Below are 14,160 nucleotides of genomic sequence, written 5' to 3'. Positions count from 1 at the left end.
CAGTGATGATCTTGCCATCCTAGTCGGGGATCAGGTGTCAAGACATAACAATGGCAGCAGTCCTGCCATTGAGCAGTATGCATGCTGAGAAGCTGTCTTTTACTCTTGTAATAGTCATTATTATAGGCTAAACTTTGTTAAGGCAGTGTGGTTCCACTATCTTAGGCAATGCCCTCATTTGCAACACTGCAGTAACAGGCAGAATTTGCCCTTTATATTTAAGGGAGCAAAAATGGGATATTTTTCTTTTTTCCCCCCAATAAATGTGCTCATCTCACTGCTGCTGTCCCTCTCATCTTTATCTATATACATATACATTTTTCATGCCTCTTTACAGCACTTACAATTACAGGGGAGCCAGAGAGGGTCTGTTCCCTTATTTATTGTGATGGCCCCTTTAGCTACTATCTTTCAAAGGCTATGGAGAGGAAGGTGCTTTGGAGCTCGAGGTGAAGTTGTGTGGGGGAAATCAGAGTTGGGTCTTGTGGATTTCTATAGGGCCCCCTACCTTGGTCTCCATAATTCAAACACTTCATTTTCCACATTCTTTATCATGTTTCCTCAAGATCCTGGAAAATGAATACGTGTAAGCAGTCATCATGTTTGTCTGGAGAAGGACTAGATACATTCACAAGCTCTATAAAAAGTGAGACCAGGGATTGTCTAATCTCCTTGCAATCAAATCTGGATAAATATTTGATAAACAAGCCATCTGGAAGTGTTCACTCTTTCTCAGATAGAAGGCTATAGGGTCTACAAGAGGATCTAACCTGGCCCAGTGGAAACCTCAGATACCTGTGTATTGGTGACTGTCTGAGGAAAGACTAGCCAATGTGATGCCCTCCGGCAACCATTCCTCATCATTGGCCATGCTGGCTGGGGCTGATAGGAGTTGTATTCTGAAACATCTGAAGGGCACCATGTTGCCTACCATTGGTAGGATATCTGGTTTGCCTTATGACTAGGACATGAAACAGAGGAGAGTGGTGCTGCTAGGGCCCCCCAAAAGGCCACCTAGAATGCTGGAGATGAGGGGAATGACAGACAGGCCTGGTGTTATCACCTGGGCTAGCAGGAGTGTGCCAGGGCTCACTGGGGATGACACTGATCACTGCAGCATCCTTTAAAAAAAATTTCATAGTCAGGGGATGACCAGCTTGGCATGTACAAGATTTTAGATACTCATTTATGTTCTTGACTTTAAAAATATATTATCATTTACTGCTTTTGAGCAACCAAAAAGATGACTGTACACGTGGACATCACCAAATGGTCAATATAGGAATCAAATTGATTATATAATTGGTAGCAGAAGATGGAGACATTTCTGCAAAAACAAGACCAGGAGCAGACTGCGGTACAGATCATGAACTGGTCATACCAAAAACCAAAGTAAAGCTAAACAACAACAACAAAGCAATCATAATGCCAAAATACAATCTAAATAACATCCCAGAAGAATATAAAGATCAAATAAGGAACAGATTTGAGGGTTTAAACTTAGTTGATAGAGAACCAGAAGAACTATGGAATGACGTCAGAGACATTATCAAGAAAGAATGCAAAAAGATAATACCTCTAGTTAAAAAGAAAGACCTCAATGGATGACTGAAGAAACTCTTAAAATGATTAAAGAGAGAAGGAACACAAAAGCAAAAGGAGATAGAAACACAGTCAGAACCCTAAATGCAATAATACAGTGACTAGCACATAGGCACAAAGAGAACTATTATAATGGTTATTGTTTAGAAATAGAAGAGGACAACAAAAAAGGTAGAACAAGAGCCCTATTCCAAAAGATTAGAGAAATTAAAGGGATCCCAGGGAATGCAGTAATGATCAAACTATTGCCTTAATATCCCATGCAAGTAAAGTAATGCTCAAGATTCTACAACAAAGGCTCTTACCATATATGGAGCGAGAAATGCCAGATGTCCAAGATGGATTTTGAAAGGGAAGAGGCATCAGAGATCATATCACAAACATATGTTGGATAATAGAAAGGAGCAAGGAATTTCAGAAGAAAATCACCCTGTGCTTTATAGATTACAGCAAGGCCTTTGACTGTGTACATCATGAAAAACTATGGAATACTTTAAAAGAAACGGGGGGTGCCACAGCATCTGATTGTCCTGATGTGCAACCTGTACTTTCGACAAGAGGCTACTGTAAGGACAGAATATGGAAAAACCGATTGGTTCCCAATCGGAAAGGGTGTGAGACAGGGGTGTATTTTATCACCCTATTTGTTTAATCTATTATGCAGAACATATTATATGGAAAGCAGGATTGGACCAGGATGAAGGAGGTGTGAAAATTGGAGGGAGAAATATCAATAATTTAAGATATTTAGACGATACCATACTACTAGCAGAAACCAATAATGATTTGAAATGAATGCTGGTGAAAGTTAAAGAGCAAAGCACAAAAGCAGGACTACAACTGAACATCAAGAAGACTAAGGTAATGACAACAGAAGATTATGTAACTTTACAGTTGACAATGAGGACACTGAACTTGTCAAGGATTATCAATACCTTGGCACAGTCATTAACCAAAATGGAGACAATAGTCAAGAAATCAGAAGAAGGCTAGGACTGGGCAGGGAAGCTATGAGAGAACTAAAAAAGATCCTCAAGTGCAAAGATGTATCACTGAACACTAAAGTCAGGATCATCCAGACCATGGTATTCCTAATCTCTATGTATGGATGTGAAAGTTGGACAGTGAAAAAAGTGGATAAGAGAAAAATAAACTCATTTGAAATGTGGTGTTGGAGGAGAGCTTTGCGGATACCATGGACCATGAAAAAGACAAATAATTTGATGTTAGAAGAAATTAAATCAGAACTATCACTAGAAGCTAAAATGATGAAACTGAGGTTATCATACTTTGGACACATAATAAGAAGACATGATTCACTAGAAAAGACCATAATGCTGGGAAAAACAGAAGGGAGTAGAAAAAGATGGCCAAACAAGAGATGGATTGATTGTATAAAGGAAGCCACGGATGTGAACTTAAAAGATCTGAACAGGCTATTGGAGGTTGCTGATTCATAGGGTTGCCATAAGTCGAAGTTGACTTGAAGGCACATAATAACAATGATCATTTACTGCAACAAAATGATGCCAGTGTAGTGTAGAGGGTCAGACTAAAACCTGGGAGACCAGAGTTTGAATTCCTACTCCACCATGAAGCTGATTGGGTGACCTTGGGCCAGTTACTGCCCCTCAGACTAACCTACCTCATAGGGTTGTTGTGGGGATTAAATTAGGAGGGGGAGAGCCATCTACACTACCTTGAGCTCCTTGGAGGAAAGAAAGAAAGAAAGAAAGAAAGAAAGAAAGAAAGAAAGTTTAGCAGCAGAGGTAACCCCCATTTTATTCATTTACCCCATTGTAGTTACAACGTTGCTATGATTTCAGTAAGTTTGAAATGCAAAACTGTACATATTTCTTTCTTCTTTAGCACACCTGGCAAATTTTTTTTGTTTGTCTTTTACTTAAACATAACAGGAATATGGGATGGCAGGGAGGGGAGAAATACTAATTGCTTGCTTTGTAACTGAAATAATACACATGGTTGCTTAAAAAGGCTTCCCTGTAATAGTCCAAAATTTATTATTTATTACATTTGCATACCGCCCCATAGCTGAAGCCAAAATGACCCAGCTGCACCACTGAGAGGAGATCAGTCCTGGTCATTCATTTCATTCATTCATTGGCGATTATTCGTGGTCGAATAAGATTGTATTCCAAGATAAGGTCTTTAACAGTGGGTCCATAATTGACTGTGGAGGCCAGTTCTGGATCCACACAGCTTTCCACAGTGAGGACATAGGTTTCCAGATGGAAGATGGTAGCAATGAGGATTTGTTTGATGTGCCTTCCGTTCTCCCTGTATTCGTGCTTCTTCAAAGTCCACAGCACCTTTGATAATAGCCGACCTCCATTTGGGATGTTCATGGGCCAAGACTTCCCCGTTGTCGATGTTCATGTTACATTTTTTTAGATCCACTTTAAGAACATCTTTAAACCTCTTTTGCTGTCCACCGATATTCCATTTTCCATCCTTAAGTTGGGAGTAAAGTAGTTGCTTTGGAAGATGGTGATTAGGCATTTGAACAACATGGCAGGTCCAGCAAAGTTGATGTTGAAGGATCATTGTTTCAATACTGGTAGTCTTTGCTTCTTCCAAAACGCTAACATTAGTCTGTCGGTCTTCCCAAGTAGTTGCCTCCCAGTTGTGGAAATAGATGAGTGCAGAGACTGAGCAATGCTATTGCTTACCCTTGCCACTGAGAGATAGCAGCCTGTATCTCTCATGTTCAGCACAGGGCTGCAGTTGTTAGGGGCCAGGGCTGGTTTCTTTCAGTGGCCAAGGCAGACAGAGGCAACAGTGTTGGAACATCTCTTGTCTTTCACTCCCCCTCAACCAGCCCTAGTTTTACTCCCTCAACAGTAAGAGCGCTGCAGTAGCGTATTTTACTGAAGTACTGCTGCAGCAGTAGATCACAGCTCTTCTCTGACTGCCAGTCTAAACACACTCTGTTGAGTTTATCAGTTTACATAGGTCGCTTTTGCACCTAATACCAGAGCATCCTGTCCAATTGCCTATGTAATCTTTTCTAGTGTTTCTCCTCCCCCACCCCCGAATTTTGAAGGCTGTAATCTACTGAATGCTGCGACTCTTGACAAACATCCATTGAAACAAATAGGGTTTTTGTGGAATCAATACTGGGTAGATTGTGCTCGAAATTCTAAACAATTTGACATTTGAGAATGGCATTTTGTGTGATTGGCAATTAAAAATAAGCAGATATGTAATCTCAATACATGCTTTCTAGGCTGTGGGAAAGTTTGTGTTTTGAAGGAGATACTTCAAACGTTCTTTGTAGGAACAAACAATCTGACATTTTGGAAAGACACGAAAGTAGCCTATGCATTTTTCTTGCTCCCTTGTGCACTCTGAGCGACTAGCTTGCCTAATGTGAAACAAATGTACCTATATTCATCTGTCAAATGTTGGAAGGTATGCACCCATTACAAAAATGAATAAAAATACTGTCTGCGCCAAGCTAGTCCCATAATAGCCAATCTTCTTTCATTGCCTGGACTGTTAGACTGAATGGATAACTGAGTGAATTATATATAAATATGTTGTGAGAAAAGATTGCCTTGCTTTCCCTCCACCCCATTAATTCAGTGTTGTTTCTTTTTTGGACAGCAATATTTTCTGGCTAATTTTCAGATGGATGCCTGAAAATTTCCTGTTCTTATTCTTTTTTTGAAGGCAAAACACCACATTATTGGATTCTTGGGCCTGAAATCCTAAGGAGTTACCATGGTAACCAATTTATGGGCTGTGAGGCCTAACTGTTGGACAGTAATTCTAGGGCCACCTCTCCTTTTAAAGGGAGGGTAGTACTAATTTACACATGGAGATTAATTTCAACATATGCATTGTCAAATTTCCCCATTACTAGCTCTAAAAAAGAGCTAGTTATGTGAATTAAGACAGTGGAGCTCTTGCAAAGCCCTCTTTTTTGACCAACCAGATTAGCTTAGCCATAACATGTACTGTCCCTCATGGTCTGCCCTAAAACATCACTCAGTAATGCCAAATGGTTCCTTAGAATGCAAACCTATCAGCAGGACCTGCTTATAGATTTACTTGTATAGAGGTCAGGTCAGAGGTAACTTTAAAGTCGGCGATGAGGACATTGAACTTGTCAAGGATTATCAATACCTTGGCGCAGTCATAGGGTTGCCAGGTTCTTGGCCTGAGACTGATCCTGTATCTTTAGGAGAAGAGAAAGTCAGCCAAGTGCAGGTGTTCTTGCAACTCTGTAATGGGAAAAACCACAAGGTGGAATTCTCCCTTCCCCCTGCACAACTTTTAAAGATACAGAAGACCTCTTGGTTGCCAGGCCCAGCCTCCAAGAGGTCTTCTGTATCTTTAAAGGTTGTGGAGGGGGGAGGGAGAATTCCACCTTGTGGTTTTTCCCATTTCAGAGTTGCAAGAATACCTGCACTTGGCTGACCTTCTCTTCTCCTAAAGATACAGGATCAGTCTCAGGCCATGGACCTGGCAACTCTGGTCATTAACCAAAATGGAAACAACAATCAAGAAATCAGAAGGCGGCTAGGACGCTATAAGATTGCTACAAGTATTGCTATAAGAGAACTAAAAAAGATCCTCAAGTGCAAAGATGTATCATTGAACACTAAAGTCAGGATCATTCAGACCATGGTATTCCCAATATCTATGTATGGATGTGAAAGTTGGACAGTGAAAAAAGTGGATAAGAGAAAAATAAACTCATTTGAAATGTGGTGTTGGAGGAGAGCTTTGTGGATACAATGGACCGCGAAAATGACAAATAATTGGGTGTTGGAACAAATTAAACCAGAACTATCACTAGACGCTAAAATGATGAAACTGAGGTTATCATACTTTGGACGCATCATGAGAAAACATGATTCACTAGAAAAGACAATAATGCTGGGAAAAACAGAAGGGAGTGTAAAAAGAGGAAGGCCAAACAAGACAGATTGATTCCATAAAGGAAGCGACAGACGTGAACTTATAAGATCTGAACAGGGTGGTTTATAACAGATGCTATTGGAAGTTGCTGATTCATAGGGTCACCATAAGTCGAAATCGATATGAAGGGACATAACAACAACACAACAGGACAGAAGTAAGTGCTTAATAAAGAATAACATCAGAACTTCTGTGCACCAGCAGTTTAGTTGCAAAGTTCTTCTGTATCTTCTCATTGTGTATAGCCTGTATATACCTGAGGATACAATGTACAAAGACAGAGGAAGGCGTTTGATTTTTTCAGGATGGTTGTAGAGGAGCCTTTAACTGAGGCTTTTTTTTTTTGCAGGGAACTACTAATGCTTTTATCATTGAGCAGGAGACAAAAATTTGATGTTACAAGTTTTAGACATGTAATGATTGCAAGTGCTTAATTTGTCATTCTTTATAACCAGTTTTATTGAGGCTGTGATCTTGTGGTGTTGGTCACTTGACCATAATAAATGTACTACTGCAACTACAAATGGGTTTTCCACAGGACCATATTCCTGAAGAGAGAGAGAGATGCCATAAGCCCGGAAGTCATGCCTTCTTAATTCTGGATGCACTGCAGATTCTTATTTATTTAGAGATGAGAGCAAGCACTTTGCATATACTCAAAGCAATTCTCGCTTTTTATTACTTTGTATATTCCAGGGTCAAGTTCTACAATTTAAGTTATTTGGATGTGCCATGATTCAAATTAAACCTTGGTTTTATGCCTTGTTCCAGAAATCCATGGCCCATAGAATATGATTGATGTGTCTTACGTCAAAGAGCAATGTCACATATATTTGAAATTCTAATCTGGCCACTTTAACTGGTGGGGACCACAATATTCTTACAATTTTGTTCTAATGTGTGCACCATGCACACACAACCAGCCTCACTTCTGCTTAAAGCACAATGCCATTTTCAGCCTGAAGGTTGCAAAATAGACTATGGCTGCAATCCAGTACATGTCTACTCAGAAGTAAGCTCCATTGGGTTCAACGGGACTTATTCCCAGGTAAGTGTGTATTGGATTGCAGTTTAAAACCATTTATAGCCAATGTCAAAAGTACATTTTCATTAAGAAAGTAACAGTTGATACATAATCCCATAAGGTTATTCAGCTGGCATGTATATTTTTCTTTTATTAGTTAACTTGTGGCATAGTAGATGCTTAGAGGGGTGGGGAGGTGGGTCATCTGGCAAGGTAATTCCACCAATGGTTTTAGGAGCACAGCTGAACACTGTTTTCTCTGAGCTTCATAAACACCTAGGACTAGAACAGCAAGAGGGCAGAAGTATACATTGATAGAATTGTCTGCTGCTTCTGGCAAGGAGTAGCTGGGGAGATGTGCAATCCAAGGCAAGGACAGGAAGCAAGAGTGCAAATGAGGATTAAGCTGCATTGGCAGAATAGTGTGCCTCTCAGCCAAAACAGAGCTGCAGGTCAAGAGTGTGGAATATTGCCAAGCTGCATGGGGATCCCATATCTCAGCTAGAAAGGAGTGCTGCAGGTCACAATTGAGATGCATTAGCAAAGATGTGCAAAGAAAGGTTGTTGACAGTCTGTCTAGCGCTTACCCATGCTCCTAAGCCCTCACTGGCTTGATTTTGAAGGCAGACTTTCTTTTTCTTTCTTTCTTTCTTTCAACACTGCATCATAGTTTTGCAGTTCTTCATTCTTCTTAATTTCTTTCTCCTTGGCTTTTTTGCTGCTATTTTGGATTGCTGAAGAGATCCAAGCTAGCACATTCCATCCTGAGGACAGAATGAGCATGTCTAACTTTAGTTCTGTTTTTCTTTTGTAAAACCCATATATGTTCAGGTAATTACTCCTGAGAATTGTCTCTAACTAAGATTTATGTTTTTACAGATGTAGTATAAAAACAAATGGACAAGCATTAGTTTTGTGGAGGAAAGGATGCATGTGTTTACACCATACGGATTTAGGAGGCTGCAGATTTTTATGAAAATGAGATGTTGTAAAAATCTACTGCAGTCTCATGGACTATGTGGATAGGCAATAGCTCTATTGTTGAATAGGACACAGTCTGAGGTACGTGGCCAAGCAACTCAGGAGGAAATTTTGCTATGGGCACACTAGGCACCAATTCAGCAAGTCAACAACACTCATTATGTTATCAAGGGCTGACCTCTCTCACTGTGGACTCAGAAAATAGGCATTATAGAGGCAAGGAATTCTCTCAAAAAGATGTGAGAAATCTGAGCTAAAGGTCATATGGTTGTATTTATGGAAAATGGAAATGGCCTGCCTTCAAGTGGATTCCGACTTATGGTGACCCTATGAATAGGGTTTTCATGGTAAGCGGCATTCAAAGGGGGTTTACCATTGCCTTCCTCTGAGGCTGAAAGGCAGTGACTGGCCCAAGGTCACCCAGTGAGCTTCATGGCTGTGTGGGGAACCAAACCCTGGTCTCCCAGGTCGTAGTCCAACACTCTAACCACTACACCACACTGGCTCTCTGCTTGTGTCTATACCCTATTTTATATTATTTAGCATGCAACTCCTTTTGTATAAACTGCACTGATTTTGGTTCATTTCTGGGTGCCCTGGGCCTGTGGCACCATAGCCCAACACCCCGATACAGGCGGTGTGGGACTAATAAGCCCATCCGTGCTCCCTACCTACCTCTTGTGTTGTGTGAATGACATGTGTGCATAGCGTGCATGCCTGCCATCAGCGAAGATGGCGGTGGAGATGTCAGCCCCTTAGAGAAGCCCCCACCGCCATCCTGAGTAATGGCGGGCATGTGTGCACAGCATTCACACTGATGAGAGAGGTAGGTGGAATGTGTAGGCAAGCTTATTGAAGCCCGCATTGTCTGCATTGGATGTGTGTGCCTGGAAGCTCCCTCTTTGTGAACCACAGCAGGGTAGGGTTGCAGGACCCGATGCTGGTGTGAATAATGGAACAGGAGCACCACCCTCCCACTCTAAGGAGGGGTCCTTCAGGGGCCCCTTTGGGCCACAGGGGCTGGCTGTTCTCTGGCACTGGCCCTGAAAATGCTGGTCATTACCTTTAAAGCCTTAAAGTGAGTAGGATTTATATAGCTAAAGGTATTGGCTAGGGTTGCCATATTGCCTCGTTAGCTGGGTGTTACTCAGATTTTAGCCATGCTACCCAGTGCCTGCTTAGCCCATTAGGTGGTCTGGATTCCCAGCTTACATTTTTTTTAAAAAGAGCAAGTCTCTAGCCCTTGTGAATCCAGGGACACAAGGGGAAGTGTGGCAGCAGTTTTCTGCCCATTTTGTGAGAAATCTGCCTATTTCCCCCTTCCATTGTTCTTAGCCAATAAGGTACACCACAAGTGTCCTGTGAAAAATAAGAATTTTAGTCTGCGTGCCTGCAGCATATGCAGAAGCTAGCAGTTCAAAAACCTGCACATGCCTACTTGATCAACACATGCAGCTCCATCCCTTATACATAGATTTTCTGTCTGAGTCAGCAGGGAGAAGCAGCCTTCATCTCAATTGCCTCCACGTCTCAGGGTATGTGTCTTAAGCAGGTAATACAATGGGAGTGTCTGTCTTGGAGGATGGCATAAAGGGGTTTGAATCCACCAAATGCTCCCTCCCCTGAACAAATACAAAATATAAAAGCAAACCTCTCTATAGAAAAGGCTGCAGTATTAGCTTTTGAATTTTTTGGCCTTCCTCCCCCCCCCCGCAGTAAACGGTGCTAACTCCCAAGTATAGTTGCATTGGAATATAGCCTTGCTCACCTTGTTGCCTGGAAAAGCCTCTGTTCAGCAATTCAGAAAAGGGTAAAAAGTATTTTTTATACATATCCTCCTTCAAAATGACTGGGGGGACATCTCACCAAAGATCACCCTACTTCATTGTTGTTATATGCCTTCAAGTCGGCTTCGACTTATGGTGACCCTATGAATCTTTTGGATATATTCATAGGGTTTTCATGGTAAGAGGTATTCAGATGTGGTTTACCATTGCTGTCCTCTAAGCCTACCCCAGCGGCGTCATTAGCGGGAGTGCAGGGGGGTGCAGACCTCTGGTGCGCACCCTCCCAGGGGCATGAATGGGGTGGCTGGGCTTGCGTGTGCGCACGTGTGCGCGTGCACTCAAAGCCAGCCACCCCGTCCATGCCCTGGGAGGGCGTGCACCGGAGGAGCACCCAGTCGGAGAAGGCCTGGGAACGCTGGCGCGCCTCCCTCGCCCCGCCGACGCTGTTCCCGGTCTTGCCCTCCCGCCCGCCCGCCTCCAAGGAGGAGTTGGAGCAGCCTTGCCGGGCAACGGTGCGGGGCGGGGCAGCTCTGGGTGTCACCCCCCTCATGGTGACACCCGGGTGCGGGCCGCACCCTCCGCACCCCGGTAGTGACGCCCCTGGCCTACCCCACCCGGTATTCCCATGCTATCTCCCACACAAGTAAAAACCAGACCTGACCCTGCTTAGCTTCCAAGATCAAATGAGATTGGGTGTGTTCAGGGTAGTATGGCCATAAGCATATATATATAAACATCCCCCCTTAAGACCAATAAGAATATCTCCCCCCTGACCAATAAGAATGCAACAGCTTCCCTGTCTAATGCTAATACAGCTTGCTAGGTCTCTAGAATTCACTGCATTTAAAAAAAAAAAAAGAGATTCCAGCACTCAATTCTCCATCAAGTTTCAGCCTTTATCACAGAAAGCTCTGTTTCCCCTCTCCCTGATCTGGTATATGAGAATCAATGTACTGTAGACACTTCTCAGATGCTCAAATGCTAGATGATTGACTGAACTGATAATATTGAAATCTTTATTTCTATCTGTGTTACGAGTTGTAGTGGCGTGTTCATTTCACATTTCCTATGTTGGTACCTATAACCTCTCGGTCGCAATACTACTTTTAATTGATGCTTTGCAAGCTTTTTGTTTTATGCTGGATTTTTATAATGTTGCATTGACTTGTTTTATGTTTGTTGCTACTTTGTGTTTTATTATGTTTTTATATTGATTTAGTATTTTTATTGTTATGTTTGTAAGCTGCCCTGGGCTCTGTTTTTAACAGTGGAAGGGCAGAATATAAATAAATAAATATTCCATGGTGTTGGAAACTAGGCATTTAAGGCTGAAAATGTAAGGTTTTAAAAAAAAAGATTCTGCACATCCTCCCCCAGTTTTTGCTGGTAATTACTAGGCACAAAAACAAAACGACTCAACAATGCAACAATTAAAATGCTTAATGTGCATAATTAGCAAATATTTGCATACCATGCAAATTGGCCTTCCCAGATTTGTGGAACTGGAATATGGCAACCCTAATATTGGCTCCTTCTGTATGTTCTAGCCCATCCACTGAGGTCAGCAGAAGAGGCCTTACTTTGGGACTTGTAATAACCACCATCTGAAAGCACAGTTGGTGTGGATGAGATAAAGAGCCTTCTCTGTAACAACACCCAGAATGTTGTACTCCTTGCCCCAGGAGATATACCCAGGGTCCTCTTTAGGTTTTTTTGCTGTCAACTGAACACTTTTTTGTTTCAGTAGCCTTTGATCTGACCTCTGTTTGATTTTTATGTCTCCCTATAGGTGTGAAGTCTGTTCTGATGTGTTCACATTGATTATTGCTCTTTTTCTTAAATTGATGTGATACTTTGAAGTGGTTTTAACCCTATGTTTGCTGCCTTGAGTTCTTTGTTTCTATGTGGAAAGGCAAAGTAAAAAATGCTCAAAAATAAAATAATATTTTGCTTTAGTCAATATCTGTGTCTTGCTTACTGGGTTCCTATTAGTTACATACAGCAGAAATACAGAGCCTGGCACAATGAGAATTATCAGAGTGGGGACACAACCTAGCCATAGTTAAAGCAGTGGTTTCAAGGCAGATGGTTAACTCTCTTCAGCTGAAATCAACAGGACTTAAGCACTTTGTCTGGATTTTACAGCATGTATTTTACCTGAACCTCCTTCTCCTGAGCCACTTCATAATGCTCCAGACATACTCCAGACTTAATGCGGTGGTGAACCTGTGGCTAGGACATATGACTTCAGATGGAAACTCACATGACAGATGTGCTCCCTCCCTGGTAGTGTTTCAGAGACATCTGAAAACCATCTTGTTCAGGAGAGCCTTTGGGAGGGACTGAAGATATAGCCCAAATCTGATTTTGTTTTTTCCCCTTTTTCGTTTTACCTCTTTAGACCCCTTTTAATATCACTCCCCTTGAATTGAATATTTTATGTATTTTTATCTGTTTTAATGTTTGCTTTTTATTTTATTTGTTAAATTTTTGTCCTGCCCTTCCTCCCAGAAGGAGCCCAGGGTAGCAAACAAAAACACTAAAAGCACTCTAAAACATCTTAAAAACAAAAGACTTTAAAACATTAACATCTCACTGTGCATAATTTCATTGTGAGCTACATAGAGATATTTTAAATAAATAAATAAATTTTTAAAGGAAGACTCCCATTTTGTATGGCTGAATTTCAAATTTATCAAGAGATTTGACTGTATCCTTTTGGGAATGAATAACTACAACAGTGCCTGCTTCCCACTATGATATTAGGCTGCAATCCTATCCCTATTTACCTCAGAGTAAGCCTCATGGAACTCAGGGAGACTTACTTCCGAGTAGACATGTACAAGATTTCAGAGTTAATTAACTCAGCAACGCTGGGATTATTGTGTCACTATTCATTTTCGGCCTTTGTGAAGAGTCACTTAATTAAGTTGTCACAGAAGCAACTTTTTAATTTCATTATCATATGACCCTAATGCTTACATTTCCCCCCTCTGATGAAGTGAACTCTAGACTACAAAATTGTATAACTTTTTTTTAAAAAGTTGCTATAAGCCTATTTTTATATACTTCAATAGACTAATGCAGGTACCTCTTCTGGAAGTTATTTCCATATCCACCCACCCCAAAACAGAAAATTAGATGCTGGAGAGAAATGTTCCAGTTTAGGTTTATTACAACCAGGGCATAGTAGGCAATATGGAAGGATGATTGGCTGGATTATTGTTGCTGCTCTAATTTAGCCTCAACTCTGAAAACACAGGTCAAATTCCCAAGCTCTCTGTTGTGCAGAATTAAGAAAATAAGACGACATTTTCTGGATCAGATCAAAGGTTAATCTAGTCCAATAATGGCCTCTGGAAAGCTCACAAACAGGGGAAAGGCAGCTGCTCTCCCGTTTTTATCACCAGAATCTTAGTTATATTGGGTGGTATCCAGCTAACATGTTCCATCAATGCAAGGATTTCTGTTTGTACAATGGAATCCCCCCCCTTGTGCATGCATTCTAGATCTGTTCAGGATGGTTGCTCCCATCCTCTGGAGCAGGTTTGGGGTGGGTGCAGGTTGTGCTGGGGAGAAAAGGGGGAAAAGTTCTGTTACACAAGCAGAAATCCTTGTGCTGATGGAGTAAGTTACTTGGATACTGCAAAATATATCTTAGATGTTGGGGATAAAAAGGGGTGGGTGGGAGAGCAGGTTCCAGTGTAATGTCAGAACAAGTCAGCAGGATACTGCCCATGATCTCTGCCTATCTGTCCCGGCTATAAGCATTGCTAGATAAATCCTTCATGAATTTGTTTATTTATTATTTTATTTATA

The 14,160-nt window shown here is 41.5% G+C and overlaps 1 pseudogene; it reads right to left on the bottom strand.

Annotated features, from left to right (window-relative positions):
* Positions 1-10,943: 10,943 nt before the first annotated feature.
* On the bottom strand, positions 10,944-11,062 carry LOC133382564 (5S ribosomal RNA; annotated as a pseudogene).
* Positions 11,063-14,160: the final 3,098 nt, after the last annotated feature.

The sequence above is a fragment of the Rhineura floridana genome, chromosome 3 (assembly GCF_030035675.1).
Source record: "Rhineura floridana isolate rRhiFlo1 chromosome 3, rRhiFlo1.hap2, whole genome shotgun sequence".
NCBI classification, from domain to species: domain Eukaryota; kingdom Metazoa; phylum Chordata; class Lepidosauria; order Squamata; family Rhineuridae; genus Rhineura; species Rhineura floridana.
Note: the sequence above shows the minus strand (reverse complement) of the source record. Positions and strands in the feature narration are given on the sequence as shown.